The 21,458-nt window shown below is 46.9% G+C and overlaps 1 long non-coding RNA gene across 1 annotated transcript in view; it reads right to left on the bottom strand.

The window, feature by feature from the left end:
- Window positions 1-21,458, bottom strand: part of LOC126987158 (uncharacterized) — a 175,063-nt gene that overhangs the window by 92,623 nt on the left and 60,982 nt on the right. Inside the window, exon 2 of the long non-coding RNA XR_007740308.1 lies at window positions 15,458-15,655. This is a non-coding gene — a long non-coding RNA (uncharacterized LOC126987158). The remainder of the gene's footprint in view (window positions 1-15,457; window positions 15,656-21,458) is intronic.

The following is a 21,458-nucleotide window of genomic DNA, read 5'->3' as shown; positions in this document are numbered from 1 at the left end:
CTATCCACCACAGAGGCAGAGAAAGACGTGGGAGTGTATGTTACCAGGCTACCAGTAAAGGGATATCCAGCATACCAATTCCACATAGAAATGCTCACTATCCACCACAGAGGCAGAGAAAAGACATGGGAGTGTATGTAACCAGGCTACCAGTGAAGGGATATCCAGCACACCAATACCACATGGAAACACTCCACTATCCACCACAGAGGCAGAGAGAAAGACGTGGGAGTGTATGTTGCCAGGCTACCAGTGAAGGGATATCCAGCACACCAATACCACATAGGAAACACTATACTATTCACCTCAGAGGCAGAGAAAGACCTGGGACTATATGTTACCAGGCTACCAGTGAAGGATATCCAACACACCAATACCACATGGGAAACACTCACTATCCACCACAGAGGCAGAGAAAGACCTGGGAGTGTTTGTTTCCATGCTACCAGTGATGGGATATCCAGCACACCAATACCACATGGGAAACACTCCACTATCCACCACAGAAGCAGAGAAAGACCAGGGTGTATGTTACCAGGCTACCAGTGAAGGATATCCAGCACACCAATACCACATGGGAAACACTCCACTATCCACCACAGAGGCAGAGAAAGACCTGGGGTGTATGTTACCAGGCTACCAGTGAAGGAATATCCAGCATACCAATACCACATGGGAAATGCTCCACTATCCACCACAGAAGCAGAAAGACATGGGAGTGTATGTAACCAGGCTACCAGTGAAGGGATATCCAGCACACCAATACCACATGGGAAACACTCCACTATTCACCACAGAGGCAGAAAGACCTGGGACTATATGTTACCAGGCTACCAGTGAAGGATATCCAGCACACCAATACCACATGGAAACACTCCACTATCACCACAGAGGCAGAGAAAGACATGGGAGTGTATGTTACCAGGCTACCAGTGAAGGGATGTCCAGCACACCAATACCACATGGGAAACACTCCACTATTCACCACAGAGGCAGAGAAAGACCTGGGACTTATGTTACCAGGCTACCGGTGAAGGATATCCAGCACACCAATACCACATGGAAACACTCCACTATCAACCACAGAGGCAGAGAAAGACATGGAACTATATGTTACCAGGCTACAGTGAAGGGATATCCAGCATACCAATACCACATGGGAAACACTCCACTATCCACCACAGAGGCAGAGAAAGACCTGGGAGTGTATGTTACCAGGCTACCAGTGAAGGGATATCCAGCACACCAATACCACATGGGCAACACTCCACTATTCACCACAGAGGCAGACTGACCTGGGAGTGTATGTTACCAGGCTACCAGTGAAGGGATATCAGCACACCAATACCACATGGGCAACACTCACTATCAACCACAGAGGCAGAGAAAGACATGGAACTATATATTACCAGGCTACCAGGGAAGGCCAAATCCGTGCCAATCTCAGCGGACGGTTTAAAGCCCGACATTTTGCTCGCTACGTTAATGAATGCATTGCTTGGAGCACTTAAGGTCTGACGCAGTTTTGTGACTCAGGTCTTATAAAACACTGTACGCTTCTGAGTTTCACAACACACATTTCATAATCGAACCTTCTATTTTTCATTCAACCTTGAACAACATGGCCCTTGACTTTATTAAAGGGCTCCCATCTATTAGACTATGCTTATGCGAGTGGGCAAGCAACTACCTACCGAAACTACTACTACTACTACTACTACTACTACTACCGCTTCTAAAACTACTTCTATTTTTACCACTATTTGCTTTATCGTGTTTGGAGTCTAGATTCACGATAGGTTGAAGGATAGAATTCAGTGACGGGCTAACGGACTATTGAAGGAAGAGGACATGATTGCAAAAAGAGTAGGATTGGACAAGGAGGGGAAGGGAAAGGAGGAAGAGGGGGAGTAGGAGATGCAGGGAATAAGTTGGATTGGACAAAGAGGAGGAGGAGGAGGAGGAGGAGGAGGAGGAGTGGAAAAGGAGAAGGAGAGGTGGCAATGTTTACTCATTTAATTACTGCCATGACCCACTTTCCAAGACGCTGATAATTAATAAAGAAAATACATGAAAGGAAGAGTCGAGAAGAAAAGACGCGAGCGACAGACAGACACAGACACAGAGAGAGCGCGAGAGATACACAGACAGACAGGGAGAGACACAGACAGGCAGATACAGAGACAAACAGACACACAGGGAAATAAACAGACAGAAAGACAGGCACAGACACAGATAGACAGAGACAGTTGGCCACAAAGAGACAGAAGGTAGAGTTTGGGAGAACGAGCAAAGGGCAAGAGGAGAGGGCTAATGAGGGAAGGGAGGCGATTGGAAGGTCAAGGCGGTAAAGAGAGCTTGTAACGAAAGACCCGACGGTAAGGGAAGGAGAGAAGAAAAACGGAGGAAAGAGGAGGAGAGAAAGAATACTAATCTCACGAACTCATTGCCTCTTGTCGATACCAGATTCAACACCAATTTTCCCTCCTCCTCCTCCTCGGATCTTGCTCGGCATAACACTCCCGCTCCGCAATTTGTTCTTCTTTTCATAACCCTCCACTACCTCCTAATGCCTTTCCATACCAGTCTCTCTCTCTCTCTCTCTCTCTCTCTCTCTCTCTCTCTCTCTCTCTCTCTCTCTGGTGGCATGTAGCAACAGTTATTCTTGGGGGAGTGGGGAAGGGTGGGAGGTGGGGGGGAGGAACATGAATAGACGGTCGGTCTGTCTGTCTGCCTGTCAGTCTGTCTGTCTAGCTGGCTGTCTAGCTGTCTGTCTGGCTGGCTGGCTGGCTGACTGACTGACTGACTGGATGGATGGATGGATTTTTTTTTTTTTTTTGTACAGCAGAGGAGTCAGTTCAACGGCATAAAAAAAATAGGTAACAAATGTAAAAAAAAAAAAGCCCGCTACTCACTGCACCTATAAAGAGTTAGAGGAGTCGCCGAAAGAGAGGTCAATTTCGGGAGGAGAGGTGTCCTGATACCCTCCTCTTGAAAGAGTTCAAGTCGTAGGCAGGAGGAAATACAGATGAGGGAAAATTGTTCCAAAGTTTACCAGCGTGAGGGATGAAAGAGCAAAGATGCTAGTTAACTCTTGCATAAGGGATTTGGACAGTAAAGGGATGAGCTTGAGTAGAAAGTCGTGTGGCGGGCCGATAGAAGATAGAAAGAGAGGCAACATGGCGGCGAAATTTAAGAGGCAGAAGACCATTAGTAAGAGGAGGCTGATGGACGAAAAGCCTTAGACCATTCTGTCCAAGGGGCTGTGTGAGTGGATGTTTCTCTATCTCTCTATATCTCTCTCTCTCTCTCTCTCTCTCTCTCTCTCTCTCTCTCTCTCTCTCTCTCTCTCTCTCTCTCTCTCTCTCTCTCTCTCTCTCTCTCTCTCACATTTTCATTTAGCTCCCCTCCTCCTCCTCCCCTACGACCATCTTCATCTCCTTTGTCGAAGCGTTTCTGTGTTCCTCTCTCATCATAACTTTCTTTTTTTTACCTTCATCAGCTGCAGTCTCATCAAACTTCTTTCCACCACCTCCTCTGTAATCCTCTAGGACAGGGATTCTCGACCTTTTCCTCCATCATTCACCCCAGGTTCGATTCCCAGGCAGGTGGAAAAAATTTGGGCGGCTTTTTCCGATACCCTACGCCCCTGTCCACCCAGCAGTGAATGGGTACCAGGTATTAATCGGGGGTTGTGTCCCGTCTCCTGGGGTCTGTTCCCTTCTCCTATAATTCCTTCCCTTTTTGTCTCTCTCCGGCATATGACCACAGATGTTGCGCCGACTAAACGAAACTTTCCAACTTTCCCGGAAAACAATGGTACAGGTTGAGCTTCCAAAACATAGGAAAGTCGAGACTGGGAGTTATGAATTCTAGCCCCTCCAAATAATGGAGTAACCAGTAATATAATGCATACATACAACAAGAAATACATAAAAGGAAAACTATTGAATGTTGAAACAACTAGCTTTAGCAGCAACACATTTACGTAACATTTTTTATTTATGATTTTTGTATTATTTAATGAGCTCAGTAGAGCTTTATTGTGACGCGTGTATGGAAACATTGTGTGACGCCGGAATTCACCCAGCCGGTCGGTGCTGGTGCATTCCTGCCAGCACGTGTATATATATAATCATCATTAGCAATCGTCGAACACTTTTTTCCCGTTTCATTACATTCTTTTCCCGTTTCATTACAAACAAATTTAAGGGATGAGCGCCTGTACTGATACATTGTGTGACACTACTGTGCATGATTTCGATCCCATGATGGCACGTGTCTGCCTGCCTACACCCAAAAGCAGGTATAGGCGGTGGCTGAATGGAGAGCGTGACGGCGCCGCGTTCAGGACGACGCGAGTTCAATCCCCGCCCGGTGCCACCAAGTTGGGATTTTTCAGCCGCCGCCGAGTGGCTTAAAACTACCCACATGCTGTCCAGAAGACCACCTATCAACCCGGACTATAGATTCTAGGATTAAAAATGAGCTCCGGGAGGGCAGCATGAGCCAATGCAAGATGGCGCCACTATAAACACTTGCCTGCGCCAGGACGGGCTGGGCCGACCATCAGGCCCCACCAGGAAGAAGCCTTGGGCCGACCTTCAGGATCCACCGGGAAGAAGCCTTGGGCCGACCATCCAGATCCCACGGGAAGAAGCCCTGGGCCGACCATCAGGACCCACCGGGAAGAAGCCTAGGGCCGAACATCAGCATCCACCCGGAAGAAGCCTTGGGCCGACCATCAGGATCCACCGGGAAGAAGCGTTGGGCCGACCATCAGGATCCACCGGGAAGAAGCCTTGGGCCGACCATCAGGATCCACCGGGAAGAAGCCTTGGGCCGACCATCAGGATCCACCGGGAAGAAGCCTTGGGCCGACCATCAGGATCCACCGGGAAGAAGCCTTGGACCGACCATCAGGATCCACAGGTAAGAAGCCTTGGGCCGACCATCAGGATCCACCGGGAAGAAGCCTTGGGCCGACCATCAGGATCCACCGGGAAGAAGCCTTGGGCCGACCATCAGGATCCACCGGTAAGAAGCCTTGGGCCGACCATCAGGATCCACCGGAAAGAAGCCTTGGGCCGACCATCAGGATCCACCGGTAAGAAGCCTTGGGCCGACCATCAGGATCCACCGGAAAGAAGCCTACCGGGGCATTAGGTCACGACGTAAAAAATAAAAATGATCGTCAACAGTTTTCCGTTTCATTACAAACAAATTTAAGGGATGAGCGCTTGTACTGATACATTGTGCGACACTGTTGTGCACGCTTTCAATTCCATGATGGCGCGTGTCTGGCTGCCCACGCCAACAAGCAGGTATGGGCTACATAACTCAAAATCAATTTATTCCTTTTGAAATCCTTCTAACGACATAATTTTGAAATATTTACTTCAACTCTCTCGCAATGTGCTGGGCGGTTGGAGCTGTGGGTGTCATTCTTTTGATCTTAACATGGTTGTGTGTTTTCGTACCTGGCTGAGAGAGAGAGAGAGAGAGAGAGAGAGAGAGAGAGAGAGAGAGAGAGACTGTTTTCAACCTAAGTGGAAACGACATAAAATTGTTACCATTTTTGCCTTACCGAATATTAAGGTGGACAGAAGTGATGGTTGTGTTTTTGTTTTGCAAGAAATTAAGAACAAAAGAACTTAAGGGAGTCAACAAGGGTCAGTAGGCCTATAAGACAGCTCCTGTAAACCTGACTCCACCTGCCATCTTTATCCAAGTTATCTAACCATTTTTAAGGTGTCGATGATTTTGGGGCCCACTACATGACTGCCAAGCTTGTTCTACTCATCCGCCACTATTAGTTAAGGAATTCTTGCCTATGTCTTTCTTGAATCTGGATTTATCTAACTGTAAGCTATTACTACCTTGCACTTTTTATTTACAGCAAAGGAGTCAGTTCAAAGGGATAAAAAAGGTAACAAATGTGAAAAAAAAGACCGCTACTCACTGCTCCTATAAAGAGTTAGAGGTGGCCGAAAGAGGTCGATTTCGGGAGGAGAGGTGTCCTGATACCCTCCTCTTGAAGAGTTCAAGTCGTGAGCAGGAGGAAATACAGATGAAGGAAGATTGTTCCAGAGTTTACCAGCGTGAGGATGAAAGAGTGAAGATGCTGGTTAACTCTTACGTAAAGATTTGGACAGTATAGGGATGAAAGAGTGAAGATGCTGGTTAACTCTTGCGTAAGGGATTTGGACAGTATAGGGATGAAAGAGTGAAGATGCTGGTTAACTCTTGCGTAAAGGATTTGGACAGTAAAGGGATGAAAGAGTGAAGATGCTGGTTAACTCTTGCGTGAGTTTGGACAGTAGCGGGATGCAAGAGTGAAGATGCTGGTTAACTCTTGCGTAAGGGATTTGGACAGTATAGGGATGAAAGAGTGAAGATGCTGGTTAACTCTTGCGTAAGGGATTTGGACAGTATAGGGATGAAAGAGTGAAGATGCTGGTTAACTCTTGCGTAAGGGATTTGGACAGTATAGGGATGAAAGAGTGAAGATGCTGGTTAACTCTTGCGTAAGGGATTTGGACAGTATAGGGATGAAAGAGTGAAGATGCTGGTTAACTCTTGCGTAAGGGATTTGGACAGTATAGGGATGAAAGAGTGAAGATGCTGGTTAACTCTTGCGTAAAGGGATTTGGACAGTATAGGGATGAAAGAGTGAAGATGCTGGTTAACTCTTGCGTAAGGGATTTGGACAATGTACAGGGATGAAGGAGTGAAGATTCTGGTTAACTCTTGCCTAAGGGATTTGGACAGTATAGGGATGAAGAGTGAAGATGCTGGTTAACTCTTGCGTAAGGGATTTGGACAGTATAGGGATGAAAAGGTGAAGATGCTGGTTAACTCTTGCGTAAGGGATTTGGACAGTATAGGGATGAAGAGTGAAGATGCTGGGTAACTCTTGGGTAAGGGATTTGGACAGTATAGGGATGATAGGGTGACGTTGCTGGTTAACTCTTGCGTTAGTGATTTGGACATTATAGGGATGATAGAGTGAAGATGCTGGTTAACTCTTGCGTAAGGGATTTGGACAGTATAGGGATGAAAGAGTGAAGATGCTGGTTAACTCTTGCGTAAGGGATTTGGACAGTATAGGGATGAGCTTGAGTAGAAAGTCGTGTGAGGCGAGGCCGCGGGAGGGGGGGAGGCATGCAGTTAACATGTTCAGAAGAGCAGTCAGCATGAAAATATCGTTAGAAGATAGAAAGAGAGGCAACATGACTCTTATTAAAGCCCCGAATCCTCATGCCTTTCATCTTTCTAAAGAGAGCATATTTAAATGTTTAAAAAAAATATCCTTATATGGCTAGATTATCAAGCAGTGAATAATTTTTGTCATTTAATTTTCAGGTTCCAACGGGCTGATGTCCATGCTGTAGTAAGGAGGCCAGAACTGCACAGCATAATAAAGGTGAGTTCTAAGTAATCGTTGGTAGCCTATAGCATGAAGCATTATTCAGTGCCTCTATTGTTTACACTCGGCTCACAACCGAGAGCGCCCGGGTTCGATTCCCGGGCGGAGTGGAAAAATTTGGGCGGCCATTCCGGTACCCTACACCCCTGTCCACCCAGCAGTGAATGGGTACCAGGTATTAATCGGGGGTTGTGTCCCGTCTCCTGGGATCTGTTCCCTTCTCCTATAATTCCTTCCCCTTTTGCCTCTCTGGCATATGACCACAGATGTTGCGCCGACTAAACGAAACTTTCAAACACCCCAACCCACCAGAGGCTAAAATACCACCTAACACAACACCTTACCACGTCTCACACTGCCTCCAGGGAAAGCCACCATGGCACACGATACAACACCGTCCTGACCAACCACACCCAGCTGTATAAAAGTAACCGCCCAGCAAATACAAACCCAAAACAGTGTGAAATGACCCTGGGAACTATATTTACAAGGGCGTGTTAGTGGGAAGGCAGGAGAGAAGGCCGGTCACCTCACTTTAGGGAAGAAACAGAAGGGATGGACTGATGATAACCAATGAGGGAAGGAAAAGATGCACAGACAGATGTACAGTGAGCACACTCAGAGAGAGAGAGAGAGAGAGAGAGAGATAGATTGAATAAGCCAGCATGGTTTCCTATCGTGCGCTGCGGTGATTAGTAATGGAAGCAACGGAATGACGAAGACAGGATAGGGCCTCTCTCTCTCTCTCTCTCTCTCTCTCTCTCTCTCTCTCTCTCTCTCTCTCTCTCTCTCTCTCTCTCTCTCTCTCTCTTTTGTTACGTTTTTTCATCTGCCGCCTAATCAGATTTGTGGATTCTGCTCCCTTCCTTTTCCTCCTCTCATTCGTTATTATCTATGTTATCTAAACCTACAATCTATTGATATCTCTAGTAAAGGTTCAATGTTTATCAATAATAGCTAGAGCTGGCGGGGATAAACCTACAGGGATGGACTCGCGGAATTGGCATCATTGCTTGTGTGACGGTCTCCCCGCTGCTCGTTGGCCTGCTGTTAAGTAGATCTAACCTGGTTTTTTTTTGAGAGGCCTGATGGTCGGCCCAGCCCGTTCTGGCGCAGGCGAGTGTTTATAGTGGCGCCATCTTGCATTGGCTCATGCTGCCCTCCCGGAGCTCATCTTTAATCCTAGAATCTAGAGTCCGGGTTGATAGGTGGTCTTCTGGACAGCATGTGGGTAGTTTTAAGCCACTCGGCGGCGGCTGAAAAATCCCAGCTTGGTGGCACCGGGCGGGGAATGAACTCGCGTCGTCCAGAACGCGGCGCCGTAACGCTATCCACTCTACCACCGCCTCCCCGTTTGGCGTGACACCAGCCTACAGCCTCCCGCTCTCTGCTACTCTTTAAATCAGCATTGTTAATATATAAATGTAGTTATTCATAGAATCACCCTTCCTTATAGTTATTTCAATACCCACAAATAATGAAAATACATTAATTTGATGATAGCACGATGAAAGAAGGTTCTTGCCCAATGTCAATTTTACATTACACTATACACATTGTGACAGACTCAGGACTAAAAATGTACCAAGAAATCTTACGGTAAATGACTTAACGAATGACACCGTGTAAACTGTAGCCTAACACTTTGTAATAGAAGGAGAAGTAAGGAAAAAGTTTACCCTTAATTAACAGGCCTTAGATATATGAAGTTGCCTTCACTCGATGGATATTCTCCGTTTGCGTGCAATTCCGACTCAGTTTTTTTAAATGTCGTGTCAGATTTATATATAATAGTTCAAAAGGCACACTTTTTTTTTTTTACGTCGTGGCCTATTGCGCGGGTAGACTTCTTCCAGTGGATCCTGATGGTCGGTCAAGGCTTCTTCCAGTGGATCCTGATGGTCAGCCCAAGGCTTCTTCCAGTGGATCCTGATGGTCGGTCCAAGGCTTCTTCCAGTGGATCCTGATGGTCGGTCCAAGGCTTCTTCGGTGGATCTGATGGTCGGCCCAAGGCTTCTTCAGTGGATCCTGATGGTCGGTCCAAGGCTTCTTCCAGTGGATCCTGATAGTCGGCCCAAGGCTTCTTCCAGTGGATCCTGATAGTCGGCCCAGGCTTCTTCCAGTGGATCCTTATGGTCGGCCCAAGGCTTCTTCCAGTGGATCCTTATGGTCGGCCCAAGGCTTCTTCCAGTGGATCCTGATGGTCGGCCCAAGGCTTCTTCCAGTGGATCCTTATGGTCGGCCCAAGGCTTCTTCCGGTGGATCCTTATGGTCGGCCCAAGGCTTCTTCCAGTAGATCCTGATGGTCGGCCCAAGGCTTCTTCCAGTGGATCCTGATGGTCAGCCCAAGGCTTCTTCCAGTGGGGCCTGATGGTCGGCCCAAGGCTTCTTTCAGGTGGATCCTGATGGTCGGCCCAAGGCTTCTTCCAGTGGATCCTGATGGTCGGCAAGGCTTCTTCCTGGTGGATCTGATGGTCAGCCGAAAGCTTCTTCCCAGTGGATCCTTATGGTCGGCCCAAGGCTTCTTCAGTGGATCCTGATGGTCGGCGCAAGGCTTCTTCCCAGTGGATCCTTATGGTCGGCCCAAAACTTCTTCCAGTGGATCCTTATGGTCGGCCCAAGGCTTCTTCCCAGTGGATCCTTATGGTCGGCCAAGGCTTCTTCAGTGGATCCTTATGGTCGGCCCAAGGCTTCTTCAGTGGATCCTGATGGTCAGCCCAAGGCTTCTTCCAGTGGATCCTTATGGTCGGCCCAAGCTTCTTCAGTGGATCCTTATGGTCGGCCCAGGCTTCTTCCCGGTGGATCCTGATGGTCGGCCCAAGGCTTCTTCCCGGTGGCTCCTGATGGTCGGCCCAGGGCTTCTTCCAGTGGGGCCTGATGGTCGGCCCAAGGCTTCTTTCAGTGGATCCTGATGGTCGGCCCAAGGCTTCTTCCAGTGGATCCTGATGGTCGGTCCAAGGCTTCTTCCAGGTGGATCTGATGGTCGGCCCAAGGCTTTTTGAGTGGATCTGATGGGCGGCCCAAGGCTTCTTCAGTGGATCCTGATGGTCGGCCCAAGGCTTCTTCCAGTGGATCCTGATGGTCGGCCCAAGGCTTCTTCGGTGGATCCTGATGGTCGGCCCAAGGCTTCTTCCCAGTGGATCCTGATGGTCGGCCCAAGGCTTCTTCAGTGGATCCTGATGGTTAGCCCAAGGCTTCTTCCCGGTGGGTCCTGATGGTCGGCCCAAGGCTTCTTCCCGGTGGGGCCTGATGGTCGGCCCAGCCCGTTCTGGCGCAGGCAAGTGTTTATAGTGGCGCCATCTTGCATTGGCTTATGCTACCCTCCCGGAGCTGATCTTTAATCCTAGAATCTAGAGTCCGGGTTGATAGGTGGTCTTCTGGACAGCATGTGGGTAGTTTTAAGCCACTCGGCGGCGGCTGAAAAATCACAGCTTGGTGGCACCGGGAGGGGATTGAACTCTCGTCGACCTGAACGCGGCGCCGTCACGCTATCCATTCAGCCACCGCCGTTATTGCATTGGTTTCTATCGGTGTAAACCATTACCTTACAACTCAAAAAGGGTTTTGGTAGGAATACATAGTCACTGTCATGCACGTAAGAAGTCCAATGAGCGCGCATAATCACCCAATCAAATATACCAAGTCCGCTTTTCTCTACCAGAAGTTACACCAACTATAGTTTCAAACCTATCAGATTTATAGATAGTTTACCTAATACGTTCAGGAGAGAGAGAGAGAGAGTCACAGTGACACAGAGAGAGAGAGAGAGAGAGACAGACACAGAGACACAGAGAGAGAGAGAGAGAGAGAAACAGACACAGAGACACATAGACAGAGACACAGAGAGACAGAGAGAGAGAGAGAGAGAGAGAGAGAGAGAGATGTTTGAATGTCATTAAGAGGAGGAAAGGATAAAAAAACTAAAGGTGAAAACTGGGACAAGGGGGTTGAAAAGGAGGAGGAGGAGGAGGAGGAAGAGGAGGAGGAAGAGGAGGAGGAAGAGGAGGAGGAGGAGGAGGAGGGAAAAGAAGACAAATGGTGGAAGAGGCGGTGGTATGAAGTGATAACACACACACACACACACACACACACACACACACACACACACACACACACACACACACACACACTCACGCACGCATAAACACAGACATATTTAGTTAACTGCCTGCATATTGAAATCATTGTTTTATGTAAATTTACCTCTCTCTCTCTCTCTCTCTCTCTCTCTCTCTCTCTCTCTCTCTCTCTCTCTCTCTCTCTCTCCCATCGGATGCTAAAATTGATGGTGGCGTTGATTTTGTTGTTGTTGTTATTGGTGGCGGTGGTGGTGGTGTGCTTTCTCTCTCTCTCTCTCTCTCTCTCTCTCTCTCTCTCTCTCTCTCTCTCTCTCTCTCTCTCTCTCTCTCTCTCTCTCTCTCTCTCTCTCTCTTGTCCTTCACACTCAACCAACGCCCTAAAAAAAAAAAAAAAAAAAATGCGGTTTCAGTAGGAAATGAGAAAGTTAACCTCTATTTTTCTATCAATGTATATCCATCTATCCTGTCTATCTATATACATATCTAGTTTTATCTATCTAATCTGCCAATCTAACTTCATCTATATATGTCTATCTGTCTATTCATCTGTATCTCTAACTATCTACATACGGATAGATAGACAGATTGACAGAAAACATGATATTAATATGCTAAAACTTTACTCATTCACATAATCCATATTACAGTTATATATATTTTTTCTTTAACCCTGGATGAGTATCGATATTTTCAGTACCCATATTGTATATCGTGTTGCACCTTTGCAACTGTGACTTTAACGCTTTAAATGACCACTTTAGGTATGTTGTACTTTAATGTTTGTTCTTTCTAAAATTACTTTAGACATTACTTAGTGCTAATAAGTGGTGAAAAAGACAATCAGAATGCTTTATGTACTTTATTACAAAGAATACAAAAAACTTCTACCTTATTTTAACTATCATTAGAAAAAAATAAAAAATAAATACTTATGTCCATACAAAAAAATAAAGCCTCTGGAGATCGGTGTATTACAGTTGTCTCTCACAGCCTGCACAGTCCCAGTTCTCTGCAAAATCCACGCTGAAAAATAGAACAGGTCAAACTTTAGTAAAATTTTCTCACCCTGTTTTTCTTGTTTCTTTAAAAAAAAAAATTTGGGTACCTAAATATGCTTTAAACTTCATGAAAATTTTTATGTATACTACCCAATCATTGACAAAGCTACTGTGGAAGTTTCATGGAAATCGAAATAAGATAAGGTACTAAATAAATTATTTTCCTAGAGAGGGTCGAGTTACAGGGTCTTTTTAGGGGGGTTCAGAGATGCACAACATCCATATAACTCATTAGATACCAATGAAATGTACACTTGCATAACACACTCAAGAAAACTGGAAAACATAATAGTTCCTCACCCTAGCCACAGGAGGGCAGAAGACAGAGTAGTGGGATGCACACGGACTTCCATCCACTGCAGCAGACCCAGGTTCGTCCTGCTCTCTGGTGGGGCAGAGGAAGCACCGCTGCCTCTTCTCAGTTTTCTTTTGCTGTGTTGCTGGCCTCTCCTCAGGTGGGACATTGAAAGTGTTACGTATGAGGCTACAGGCTGATGCTCAGTCTTGGGATACCAAGGCGCCGCACTGCACCCCTCATAACATTGGCGACCCTGTCATTGGTGTGCAATGTAACCATAGCCAGCATGTAGTCATCGATGAACTGGTGGAAGTATTCATCAATGTTTTCCAACCCATCAAACACATCGGAGGTTTTCCTGGAGTGTCGTATGTCACCTGCAACCTGGTAAGGTTACTTTTCGAATCAGGCCTCCACACAGTTTTCCTCTTGTCCCTTCCACGTAGTGTTGAGCCCACACTCCTCAGCGGTTGCCCTACAACTGGATTCTGGGGCCCCCTCCTCCGTTTGGATGATCTCACTGCTGTAGAGGGGAGGAGTTCAGCAGAAGGCAGTGGTTGTGGGTCATCCACGTCTTCATCATCATCATCCAGCAACCCACGAGACGTAGATGGAAGAGGAGAGAACACACGGCCACGCTTGGGTCGGTGAGGGGTGGCAGGGGTGGGCTGATCATCAGCAGGTGTAGAGGTGGAAGGCAGAGGTGTAGAGGGCTGGAACAGTGTCCTGCTACGAGTTGTGATGATGGCAGGAGGCAAGAGAGGTGTTGTTGTGGTGGAAACTGTAGTGGTGGGGTAGGCTGCTGTGTTTACACAAGATAAGAGGTCAGGCGAGCGAGATAAGGTGGCTGGCTGGGTCAGAGTGGAGAGTGGAGTTGCCAGGTCGTGTATTTCTGCCTCTGCTGCCTCCTCTTGTGTGGTGCAAAGTGTTACCATGTCTGTAGATGAAGGGGAAGCCTCTGGGGTGGCTGCAGGGGCTTGATAGAGGTGGGGAGGGAGGTACTCCTCGAGGTCCCCCTTTCAGAGGGCCTTGGGGTAGGGTCATCTTCATCTCCCTCCCATCCCGTAAACCTCATCCACCCCCTCGTCAACCTCCCAGTTGTCAGTCCCATCCTCCCCGTACTCACTTCCGTCCAGTCATCCCACTCCAACAACTCATTTATCTCCTCGTCAGTCAAACTTGGCTTCGACATGATTTCTGTAAAACAAAGCAAAAGCATGTCTTAGAAAAAAATCTAAAAAAAAAATAAGGTACATACCTCAATTCTGTAAATGGCATACGTCAGCACAATCACTTACGAACCCCACATAAAAATTTCACTAAGTTATTCCAACAAATGTTATTGTTATGAATTTTATTATCAAAACAATACGCATTTAAATGTACTTACATAACAGTCACAGCTTGTATAATGATGTTGCTGAAATGCAACGCAAGTGACTCATACACACCATGAAGGGAGGGCGAAGTAGCACAGAGACCCTCACAGCTTGACAGCAGGCACCAAACTGAGGCGGCAGGCGAGATGTGGCAGTGCCGACGCAGTTTAAATGCCGCGCGCAGGCTCAAATACGCATTTAAAGGAAGTGGCGCGTTGTAAATATACAACATCGATACTCACAGGGTTAACCCGGTAGCAGCGGGGATCATGTTTCTTAATGGTCCCTCTAAGCGAGAAAAATGAGGAAAAAAATCACCCCTCACACAAACCATTTCATAATATATATCAAAGCATTTGTGATCAGTTTATGCATCATCTATTTTTGGGGTTTATATCATGGCGAATATTTGGCCCGTCGCTGCTACACGGTAAAGCCACAAATTTGGCCCGTCGCTGCTACACGGTAAAGCCACAAATTTGGCCCGTCGCTGCTACAATTCGCATACGAGAACAACAAACTAAGTAGCGTGTATATTGTATTTATGTTGCTTTGAATGGCGACACGCTTCTGAGATGGTGTAGCACTGACGAAGATTGACTGCTGATTGGCTGATTAAATGGCAAGACCTCACCGTTGCCAGATTGTCGTACTCAGAGCATAGTATTTATCGGTTTCTGACGCCTAACTATTGCCAAGAAACATCAGGAATTAACTATTTTAACGATATTTATAAGTGAATCTCCTTATTGGGGTCCACGAGACAGTTTTTGGGTCGGAGGTCGGTAAATATAAGAGGCTGAGTAAGACAATCTGGCAACGTTGAGGCGGGTGACTTTTGGCCATATTTTTAAACGTTCCCATTGTGACTGTTTATCAAGGCCACGGTAACCGGGTCTTCATGGATGTTTTTCCGTTCATGCTGCAGAAGTCGTGTAAAAATATCACCAGGATCATAGAACAGTCCATGAAAAGTCCAGCGATATCTACGAAAAAGTATTCAAACAAGAAAACTGAGATGCCGACAAGTTTAAAACCCCTTGATTGCGGATTTCCTACAGTCAGACCTCATCAAACAACAGGAATGGAACAAAAAGTGGCTGCTAGAATTCAATGAAGAAAAACGTAGACTCCTGCACCTTGGGAGGCGATATCCAGCACACCAATACCACATGGGAAACACTCCACTATCCACCACAGAGGCAGAGAAAGACCTGGGAGTGTATGTTACCAGGCTACCAGAGAAGGGATATCCAGCACACCAATACCACATGGGAAACACTCCACTATCCACCACAGAGGCAGAAAAAGACCTGGGAGTGTATGTTACCAGGCTACCAGAGAAGGGATATCCAGCACACCAATACCACATGGGAAACACTCCACTATCCACCACAGAGGCAGAGAAAGACCTGGGAGTGTGTGTTACCAGGCTACCAGAGAAGGAGAAATACGTGCCAATCCCAGCGGACGGGTTAAGGGCTGTAGAACGATCCTTGAGGTGGATGCCAACCCCCCACCCCCCTAGCGAGACTGGATAAATACCTGACCTTGAATTATCTTCCCACCATTGCTTCTGTTATTGGCGCTGCGAGGCGTTGTGATAGCAATACTTTCTTCTCAAACAAGCGATCAGTCTATTTTCGGCTCTTCGCAGCATTCTCTCAGAGGACAAAGAGTTCGGACAGATTGACTGACCCAGAAGCCTTGCATAATTAATGGCAATTTTGCATAATCGTCTTTGTGTTACCTTTGTGCCGCGAGACCAAAGGCGGGATAGTGTTCGTTTGTCTGTCTGCTTCATCCATTTCCTCGTTCGATGTCCTTGGGGGGCTTCGTGGTGCAGTGGTTAGCACACTCGGCTCACAAACGGGAGAGCCCAGGTTCGATTCGCGGGCGGAGTGGAAAAATTTGGGCGGCTTTTCCGATACCCTACGCCCCTGTCCACCCAGCAGTGAATGGGTACCAGGTATTAATCGGGGGTTGTGTCCCGTCTCCTGGGGTCTGTTCCCTTCTCCTATAATTCCTTCCCCTTCTGTCCCTCTCCGGCATATGACCACAGATGTTGCGCCGACTGAACGAAACTTTCCAAACTTTTCCGTTCGATGTCCTAAACACTGTGCCGACTCTGAGCCACGACAACCCAGCGACTTTTCCATTTGACAAGTTGGTTCCCACGGTCCAAGAAGAGGGGGGAGGTTTTATTGGGGTCTTCGTGTCTTGCCGACTAGCTGGGACATTCGGCCAACTAGTAGCCAGCATGTCGTGCTAACCCTCACGACTCCAGACTCCCGTCACGACGTCGGCGCAGCATTCGGCAACTGTCTCAAGACCTCTTTCAAGACATGCCCGACCCTTTCACATCAACACCCAAGACCTCGTGTACCCTAGAGTCGTGGGTAGTCGTGGCCCAGAGTCGGCAGAGTGTTAATGGGGCTTTAGAATCCCAAAATTATAGTAGGTCTGGGATGAATAAGCAATGCAATAAAGCTTCGTGACTCAATAAATACAAGCTAGATATCTTTATTTCTATGCAAACACCAATGAAATATTTAAAAAAATGACGACAGAACACATATCGCGGTGTCCGCACCTTTAATATACGAGCCTGAAATTATTAGCAATAGATGATGATGATTATAGTGATGATTATGATGATGAATGTGATGATAATTATATGATGATGATAATGTTTATGATAATGATGCAGAAGAAGAAGAAGAAGAAGAAGAAGAAGATGAAGAAGAAGAAAAAGAAAAGAAAAGAAGAAGAAGAAGTAGAAGAAGAAGTAGTAGAAGAAGAAGAAGAAAACGAAGAAGAAGAAGAAGAAGAAGAAGAAGAAGAAGAAGAAGAAGAAGAAGAAAAAGTAGATGAAGAAGAAGAAGAAGAAGAAGAAGAAGAAGAAGAAGAAGAAGTAAAAGTATAGGAACAAAACTACATCCCAGAACAAGAAGGAACAACAATTTCAACAAAGTATGGCTGATGACGTGAAAAGATACCAACACACAGTTACAAGATCAACAACAACGGGTGGTAACTTGCCACATGTAAAATTGTCATGTTTAACGTTTTCTCTCTCTCTCTCTCTCTCTCTCTCTCTCTCTCTCTCTCTCTCTCTCTCTCTCTCTCTCTCCACACACACACAGGGCGGAGTGGAAAAATTTGGGCGGCTTTTCCGATACCCTACGCCCCTGTCCACCCAGCAGTGAATGGGTACCAGGTATTAATCGGGGGTTGTGTCCCGTCTCCTGGGGTCTGTTCCCTTCTCCTATAATTCCTTCCCCTTCTGTCTCTCTCCGGCATATGACCACAGATGTTGCGCCGACTAAACGAAACTTTTCAACTTTCCACACACAAATTCAAACACAAAGACACTCAGACGCACACAAGGTCGATTTCTTCATCAAAATATCATCGTTCACATATGGTTTCCCTAAATGAACGATGGAATTCTCTTTTCTTCATTACGAGACGATTTTTAATTAGAGAAGGAAAGTGGTATGAAACCTGTCTGAAAAGAACGGAGAATTGATTTTTTTTCTTTTTCTGCGATGGAATAGTGCAGGTAATGGAACAGGAATAAAAAGATTAGTATTGACTGTTTTTTTCATTATTAAAATGAGTTTATTTCCCATTGACATAAAGTTATTTCCGAACTAAACGTCAAGGCTTGGGGTAATTAAGAGAGTAAAGCCCCGTTCACACTGTGCCGACTCTGGGCCACGACTACCCACGACTCTAGGGTACACGAGGTCTTGGGTGTTGATGTGAAAGGGTCGGGCATGTCTTGAAAGAGGTCTTGAGACTTTTGCCGAATGCTGCGCCGACGTCGTGACGGGAGTCTGGAGTCGTGAGGGTTAGCAGTTTAGCACGACATGCTGGCAACTATTAGGCCGAATGTCGCAGACAGTCGGCAAGACACCAAGACCCCAATAAAACCTTCCCCCCTTTTTGGAGCGTGGGAACCAACTTGTCAAATGGAAAAGTCGCTGGGTTGTCGTGGCCCAGAGTCGGCACAGTGTGAACGGGGCTTAAAAGCAGCACCAGTTTTGTTTGGTTCGTGCTGCTTCTCGGAACTCTACTTGATCCTTTGTAGAGAGTTTCGTTGGAGTCCGGGCTGATAGGTGGTCATCAGAACAGCATGTGGGCAGTCTTATTAGGCCACTCAGCGATGGCTGAAAATCGTCCGTTTGTAGCGGCGGGCTGGGACTTCCAGGTCCTCAGGACGCTCCAGCACGCTTAACACCCACACCGCCTCCTAAATCATTTTGGTAGTGGTGATGATGTCATTGGGAGGATGTTGGGGAGGCGGTGGCTGAGTCGACAGCTTGACGGCGCCGCGTTCAGGACGACGCGAGTTCAATCCCCGCCCGGTGCCGCAAGCTGGGATTTTCAGCCGCCGCCGAGTGGCAAACTACCCACATGCTGTCCAGAGACCACCTATCAGCCAGACTCAACGAAACTCTCTACGGATAAATTCGAAGCAAGAATGGTGCTGCTTTTAAGCCCCGTTCACTGTGCCGACTCTTGGGCACGACTACCGACTCTAGAATTTTGAGGCAGGTGTTGATGTGAAAGGGTCGGGCATGTCTCGAAAAAGGTCTTGAGACTGTTGCCTAATGCTGCGCCGACGTCGTGACGGGAGTCTAGGAACTAGTTGGCCGAATGTCCTAGACAGTCGGCAAGACACCAAGATCCCCCCCACAACCGCCCCCCCTTCTTGGAGCGTGGGAACCAACTTGTCAAATGGAAAAGTCGCTGGGTTGTCGTGGCCCAGAGTCGGCACAGTGTGAACGGGGCTTAAGTAACACGCCGAGGCCGACGAAACACCCTCGCCGCTCACTGAACTCGCCTGGTCCTCACACACGTCGTTCCCCTCTCTGGCAAACACAGGAGGCACATAAAACCTGAAAATGACTCTAACACACACAACCTGCCCTACTCTGGCTGAAAGTGAAGGCGTTACGTGGGACGATGCGCCAGGCACTCAATCCTTCGCCAGCAGGAACAAGTGGTCGCTCCTCACACAAGGGAAAACGCTGGCTATACTGCAGACACTCTCCAGACTTACTTCACACCTTGAGGGTACGTAGGGAACATTCATGTGTTGGTGTATATGTGGGACAATATTTAGAAGAGAACTGTAGTAAGACGAGACGAGACGAGACGATATATAATGAATAAACGAGTAACAAGAAAAGTTATCAATGAAGACGCGACAGAACAGACAGGGAGACGAGGACAGCGACAATGAGAATACATAGACGGCACAGGAGACACAAGACGCGGGGAGACGAAAACCTTGACACGAATACGATAATACGAAATACGAATAATGAGTTTGATATGATAATACGAATAATGAGTTTGATATGATAATACGAATAATGAGTTTGATATGATAATACGAATAATGAGTTTGATATGATAATACGAATACGAATAATGAGTTTGATATGATAATACGAATAATGAGTTTGATATGATAATACGAATACGAATAATGAGTTTGATATGATAATACGAATACGAATAATGAGTTTGATATGATAATACGAATAATGAGTCTGTGCTGCAGCGCCACATTTTCTTGGGTCACCGGGGAATCAGAGCACACGGCTTTCAGCGGTGGCTGCTTCAAGGGTTCTTCTTGGAGACCTCTCGCGGGAGTGGCAGCACCCACACCCGCGTGCAGGACCTCAAGGGATCAGGAACTCACTGGCGAAAGAAGCCACGTGCACACCTGTATATGCACATTTTATTAAGGAAGAGGTGCTGGCTGTCCCTGTCAGGAAAGGGAAAGAGGACTGCTCAGTGTGCCATGCAAGGTACTTTTTTTTTTTTTTTTTTACAGCTAAGGAGACAGTTCAAGGGCGTAAAGAAAAATAAAAAAAAGCCCGTTATATTAAAAAAAAAAAAGCCTGCTAAATAAAGCCCGCTAAAAAAAGGCCCGCTAAAAAAAAATTGCCCATCTAAGGTTCTGTCCCGTCCGGGGTGACCAGCATGCGGAGCGTCATGGAGAAGCTGCATGACAGTCTTCACCAGAGCAGTAGGGATGACAACCTGAGTAACGCCTCTCCCATTAATGGCCACTGTGCGACAAACAATGCCGTCCTATAAGGAAAAGGCAGAAAAGGGCACAGGTAGATGAGATAATGTGGAGTCATCGCCAGACTCGAGGGCGTAGACGACTTTAGAGCACAACGCGTCATGGCGTTGGGCCGTCTGAAGCTCGTCAAGTGAGAAGTTCTGGACCTGAGAAACTACAACGCCAGGAATATGTCGGGACAACGCGTCAGCGACAGTGTTGGCTTTACCCGGCAGATACTTTATCACTGGGTTGAACTGTTGGGTGGTGAGGTGCCACCTAGCCAGGCGGCCGGTGAGATTCTTGCCACTGAAAAGAGTTGTAACTGCAGTGTGGTCAGTGTAAACTGTGATAGGGAAATTAAAAATAATATCCTTGAAAAGTTTGAGGGCCCAGACAACAGCTAGGGCTTCAAGGTGAGCTACAGAGCACCTTGACTCAGGGTCAGTAAGTACACGGCTAGCGTAAGCAATGACATGTGGACGTCGTCCATCTACAGTCTGCATTAAGACTGCACCAATGACAAAAGAAGAAGCGTCTGTGCCATAGTAAAAGGCAAGGTGTAGTCGGGAAACGCTAGGACCGGGGCATTTGTCTAACCATGCTTGAGTATCAAAACTCTGTTGATGAGCGTCTTTCCACATGAAGGGAACTTTTTCTTTAGAAGACACGTTAGAGGTGATGCGATAGACGCAAAGTTTTTGACAAAGGCTCTATAATAACCAGTACGGCCTAGAAAAGAGCGAACATGGTCAGTAGAATTGGGTGTAGGAAAGTCTCTGACGGCAGTGATTTTAGAATCAACAGTGTGAATGCCATCTTTATCGACAAGGTGACCCAAAAACTGAATACGAGACTCAGGAAGTTGCATTTAGACAGCTTGACCTTAAGGCCAGCTTCAGAAAGTCTTTTAAAAACAACTTCAAGTTTCTGGAGATGAGAGTTCATGTCGTTAGAGACAATGATAAGGTCATCGAGGTATACAAAGAGACCTTTGTGAATAATGTCAGCAGAAAGAGAATTAATCACACGCTGGAAGGTAGAGGTGCGCTACGTAAACCCACAGGCAGGCGACACCATTCGTAATGACCCGTAAGAGTCGTGAAGCGGTGATCTCCCGTGATGCT

This window comes from Eriocheir sinensis, chromosome 6 (assembly GCF_024679095.1).
Source record: "Eriocheir sinensis breed Jianghai 21 chromosome 6, ASM2467909v1, whole genome shotgun sequence".
Taxonomy (NCBI): domain Eukaryota; kingdom Metazoa; phylum Arthropoda; class Malacostraca; order Decapoda; family Varunidae; genus Eriocheir; species Eriocheir sinensis.
Note: the sequence above shows the minus strand (reverse complement) of the source record. Positions and strands in the feature narration are given on the sequence as shown.